The sequence below is a fragment of the Leptinotarsa decemlineata genome, unplaced genomic scaffold, assembly GCF_025532065.1.
Source record: "Leptinotarsa decemlineata unplaced genomic scaffold, Ldec_3_MD MMD2_tig00000576_RagTag_RagTag, whole genome shotgun sequence".
NCBI classification, from domain to species: domain Eukaryota; kingdom Metazoa; phylum Arthropoda; class Insecta; order Coleoptera; family Chrysomelidae; genus Leptinotarsa; species Leptinotarsa decemlineata.
The window spans coordinates 10,180,428-10,186,427 of NW_027412551.1; the positions used below are offsets into that span (position 1 = coordinate 10,180,428).

General features: G+C 34.7%; 1 protein-coding gene across 2 annotated transcripts in view; it reads right to left on the reverse strand.

The window, feature by feature from the left end:
• Positions 1-5,059, reverse strand: part of kek5 (leucine-rich repeat, immunoglobulin-like domain-containing kekkon 5 protein) — a 233,473-nt gene extending 228,414 nt beyond the window's left edge. For both annotated transcript variants that reach the window (XM_023169091.2, XM_074174421.1), the window contains exon 1: positions 4,805-5,059. The gene's annotated coding sequence lies outside the window, so the exon portion shown is untranslated. The remainder of the gene's footprint in view (positions 1-4,804) is intronic.
• Positions 5,060-6,000: the final 941 nt, after the last annotated feature.

Sequence of the window (6,000 nt, forward strand, 5' to 3'; positions counted from 1 at the left end):
CCCTTATTTATTGAAGAACATACTATAAGAACTCAGTACATCAGTCACGGTGGTCATCGGGTCCATAAGCCCCATAGGCATTATGGAGTCTAGGTTTACTATAAATATCTGGTGAGCACCTAATTAGCACTTTATTCTCTTGCCCTTATTTATTGAGGAACTTACTATAAACACTCAGTTCATCAGTCATGGTGGTTTTCAAGTCCATGAGCACCATAGGCATTATAGAATCTAGATTTACTATGAATACCTAGTGAGCACTTGATTAGCACTTTATTCTGATTATCTATGTATAAGTTTACGAACATTTCAAGATTTCATTGCATATTGCTAAATTTTTTTCTCAAATCAGGTATCCAGAATTTTTTTTCCGTCTAATCACGGTCGTTTTCATCTTAATTTCTTGCAAGCACCTAATTAGCACTTTATTACCACGCTTAGTTTATACCTGATTGAGCATTCGTCTTCGTTTTCGAGAGACCCGATTCTTAGATCGGTTGTTTAGCGAAATTGGAAGCTTTTGTTTATTAATTAGAAAATTTCACGATCCTCACCGTTTAGCACTTAATAAACACCTAATAGTGTTTCCTTAACATTCATCATTTCATTATCATTTTCATTGCGTTGCTAGCATTACATAATGCTAGCAACGCAACTTTGACCCTTGAGTTGCGGTGTGAGTTACAGAGCACCTAATTTTTGACTTCGGTACCTAAAAAGTACCTAATTTTGGCATTTTGTAAATGCGATTTCCGTACTTTGCGACGTTGGCGTAACAAAGCTGAAGTCCAAGCTAAGCCTGGCTTCAATAATATGTTTTTTCGTCAAAAAACAATACCTTACCAACACACAAAATTCATTTATATCCATTTTTTTCAAACAACCAAAAGTTGATGTGAAAGCTGTGAAATTTATACACGTATCTGAAGGTTATGGTTAACTAAAAATCATGTGGATTCAATGCTACATCTGTGTGTTAGCCTAGAACTCTTCAGCCTACCTATTATTTTCCCATTTCATAATCATTTTATGTTATTGAATTCATTATGAATTTAATATTTTATTCTCGGAAGCAAAACTCAGAAGCAGAAACTTTTGAAACATTTGTTACTCAGTGCTATTTGTTGCGTTTTCAAGATGGAATTACTTATCACTAATATATTACAGGTTGATAGTCTTGCGGATGTCGTTTATGTTAAGCAGAAATATGTTCGGTTCAAAAACCAAACCTTATGGTACGTTAAGGTAGAGGCTATTCTTTGATTTTCTGGAAATTGTTTGGATACTTGGAATTCCACACTTGTCAATAAATACATCTACACTTTAACAGGGAATATCTAACTGTTTCGCGTATATTTCTTTAACTCATTTCATTCGTCGCCACAACACTAGCTTGAAATAGGTCGTTAAAACAATCAATTCAACTGATGTTAGACTAAGGTTCTAGATATGCCATTCGTAGCAGAGAACATAAAGGATATATGAGCATTACAATCGCAATTCCTTTGTTCCGAATGAACCGCATTCCTAAAGACGCTTAAGACGGTCTCATCGGTTTGACATTTTGACATAGTTATTGAATAAGCGGGCTCATTCGCATTCCTCCTTGCCGTTACAGCATAGATAAATGGCCATGTGACAGTATTCAGTATCCTAGCAATCATCTAATTTCCCCCAACTGTAGCAACGATAGTGATTGCTCTCAAGTGGATACACGATGAAATTGAATTAATTCCAGAGATCAAACCTGAGGTCAACTCATAGGTCAAGTATAGCCTGAATGAGAATTGCCGCAGCGTGTTTATATTTCATAGCCAAGAAGAGTAGAAACTGTTGTTAACAGTAGGAACTATTTCACATGTCACATATATGCGGTTCCATTCGGTTCGGTTCGTTTTCGGATCTTTTTCGGTCGCTATCGACGAGTGTGATACGTTGATTTGGCTTCTATTCGGTACCTTATAGAAAACGTATACTCCCACGACATTAATAGGTTTCAAAAGGTTTCTGTATGGTTTGAACTCGTATCCAGGGAATGGAAAGCAACGAAGTCTTTCAGGTGTGAACGATCCAATTTCTGTTTCAATCTGAAAGCAAATCGATCTAATTATTTATTTTCTATATTTTTTGAAATACATTCTTCATACTCACTTGTATTATATCACTGAAGATGCTACGTGTAATTCATGAAATTATTCTATTGAAATTTTGCCTTCGTTCTCCCTCAGCTTCAAACATATGGTATAAAAATCTCAACATTCATATTCTTTCATATTTTTTTGTTTTCCTATAAAGAAAGGTATTCACTATTCTAATATTTACTAGACAACTTCGCTTATGTTTTGAAATGAGCGATTGTTTCGTCGAATAATTCGTTACTTATTTGAAATTTGTCTTCAAGCAGTAAAGGATAGCCTGATTTTCTTTAAACATAGTAATTTTTCACAAACATGTTACGGCATATATCTTTTGTAATACATTTTTGTATGTCCTTGTAAGAAATTAATTTATATTTCTATTGTATACCTGACTGAAACATGTCATAATTGCAATATACACAAGTATGTAGGTTAATCCACTGGTTATTCTATTCCTCCAAGAACTCTGAGGGATGACTACAAATACTGTACTGTATTACTGTATCAAGAATATAAAACAATAAGTATATACGTTTCCAGAGTATCTTGAATAAACGCTGAAAGAGATGCTGCATTTTTGTCCTTTACAGAATATATCTTTTCTTCTAAGCAATAGACAAAGGCTCGGAGAGAAGTGTTATAATTTATTTCTGTTTCCAATTGCTGCATACAATTTTAATTGTTTCAAGATTTGCGAGAGGAACCGTTGTGCTGAGTGTAAAGATATATTCAAATTGTTCAATAACTGCTTTCTGGAAAGTGTTGTTCTTTCTATCTAGTACCTTGCTACAATTTTCTTCATCTAAATTCTAATGCCCAATCTCGATTTTCACCGCCCCTTTTCATCTTGTTTTTTTTCTCGTTGAATACTCACCTACGTAGAATTTTCGGCATCATTTGATTACCTCAATAATTCCTTTTTTTTCATAATTCTCTTGTAACTGAAAAAATAATGATTTGCGCTTTCCGAATTTCAACATCTCTCGAATTTCTACTTGTATCGTTCAGCACAGAAAAGATTTGTAATACAGCACAGAAAGCAATTGCATTTGATTTCAGTTTTTGATGCCAATGAAAATTCTGTGAAATTCCTGATTCAGTCAAGGCAACTGGCTGATCAATCAAGTCATCGATAAATGTAATAATATTGATTCCTTGCCACCATTTTAAGTGAATTGAATAGAACGTACATTCCTGAAAACATTCTTTAGATCTGTTACTGCCAAGGTTATTCTTATCAACTCATTGAACTATTTTTTATCTATATAATATCATACAGTGTAAGTAAATAGTCTCCCCTGAACTTTTGAACGGTACAAGATATCAAGGTCGAAGGAAATTGATGTGAAAATGTATCATTTTTATTACTTTCTGATATGCATCAAGGAATGGTACTAACAACTATTATTTCAAATGGTAAGTTGGTCTTGTGATAACTCGTTTGATAGGTAAGTACGTATTCCAATTATCTATCCAACACCTTTTAATTTTTAGATATTGGATTAGCCACCTCTGAGTAATTGGCACTTCAATATTCGTTTCGAGGATCTGCAAACAAACGATAAACATCATAATTTCAAGAAAAAACGTATTCAAAACTGACTCCAGATTATTCTATTAAATGTATGGTATGCTCACAAATTAATTTCATACATTATAGAATGTTTATAGGGTAGTTTCGTTAGTACCCCTTATTTTAACCATGAGGTCTGGAATGTATTGCGGTCGTGTAATTTACGAATGCCTATTCGCGAACACCATCATATCAGGCAATCTAGTAAGTAATTCTAAGATACCATGTTTCCCCATCTACAGGTTCGGTTAATTTGCATCTAGGCACTTTCGAATCAGCCTGTCGTAATAAATACTGCTCCATTGGGTTTGTCAATTGTTAAAACCGGTAGTCAGGCAGACGTGGTCACTTAGAAGAGCCTACAAGATCACCTGATATAATGTCTAGATTTTTTGAGGAGAAACGTAACATTTGAAGGGTAGTACCGCAGTTCGTTAGACAGGAAAATAGATGTTTGCATCGAAATTAGGTACCCCAGAAACATTTCAATTTCTAAGAAATTACTTTATAAACAAATTTCATTATTGCCAGGGAGTGACTGGGAAACATTTTGAACATTTATAGAAATGAACTGGAGGGAGTCCAGAATACATTTATTCTTGACATTCCGACATTTATCGTTTGTTTGCATATTTTTAAAACGGACATAAACTTTCCAAATATTCGGGAAAAACTGTTTAGAAAAATTATTTCATACACATCTACCTGGGTATTTTTTGTACACAGTAAATATTTTTTTTATTCAAGAGGTTAAATATGACTAACGTCTTTGTTCTTGTGCAACAATCCAAGCAAATGAGCAGATAACTTTTCAACGATCGTGAGTAAGAAGAACTGATATTCATTCAAATTGTTGTATTATCCTTAAAACGCCACAAGTCGAACGTTGAGGTATAAAACGCTGAAGAATGACTAAGCAGTCCACAATCTTACCTAACTACTCATGAAAGATTACTCATTTGGGTGAGACGCAGAAAAACTTCATGTTTTCCCATTAGTCTTCAGGCAATGTACAGCCGTATTAAGAAATTCGATCGGGAATCCTCGATATACACCAACACGAACACATGATACATTCCAAACAAAACCTCACCTTTATGCATCACTGCAGTTGCATCCACGATCAAGGTTACTTTTCGATACTTCAACTTCTCAAGAAGTCCCAAAACTGCCACACATTCACCGTTATCACTTTTAGAACAACACCGAGTCACAAAAAAACCGTTCACAACAACAATCGGAATATGGCCTGCTTTAACTTTCCGAATAAAGAAGCCGAAACTATGCGTTTCTGTCAAACGCTACTCCCGCGTGCACCAGACTGAATCGACTACAAACTCCGCAACCAGACGAATCGCACTATATTCCGGCTTCGTATGTCTTCGCTCGTTCTGCCTGTGCCTATTGGCGTTTACCACCGCGGTTGGTTTTTATGAGGAACCCGAGGAATTTCAACATTCAACTTCTCTTCGTTAGTCGTTTCGAACGTATCTTTGGTTTGAAAGTCAGTGAATTAGTTTTAGTTCACGAACCGAGTGCATTGTTGAGAGGGATTGCTGGTTGCGTTACATTTGTACTTCGGATAAGACAGTGTGGTGTGAGATTGTGTTTGAAGTGTTTAAGGTTCGGGGAAAAATGAGAGATTAGTGGCAGAGTATAGACTTCTAGAAATAGAATACTTGTAATGAAAAAAAAAAGAATAGTCGCACCCCTACTTTTTATAAGGGGTAGCTTTTATAACTTGATAACAAGTAGTGATGTTTTTTGCTCGAGCTTTTAACTTTCCATAAACTGTCAATAGAGTAACTGCTAAAACGTAACAAAGGGCAAAGTTTCACCACAAAAATTTACTGTGTGATAGGTATAACTTTTGAAAAGTCTAGTTAGTCATACTTAACTCTTCATATTCATAAATTTTGCCTATGAATAAAGTATATAATCAAAAAACTGAAATTTTGAATTGGCTATCGTTTCGGAAACATAAAAAATGAGTCGAGAAAATCGCCTATAGCTGAAATATTTGTATTTTTTATGGCAAACATTTATCGAAACGTATGTCCAATTGCTGCAATTATAATTCAACTATATCTCTTTCGACACGTCCAATGAAAATGTCTTGCAGAGAATATCAAGAAAGCATAATTGTCGTAATTCATTCTATATTAAAAAAAAAACTGAAACGAATTTCTCGGGAAATTATTGTGTATGTATTTTCGTGGCAAACTTAGGTATCCTGTGTTATTAGAAGATTTGCAGCATGTGTGGCAACACCGAAATAGGTATAATTTG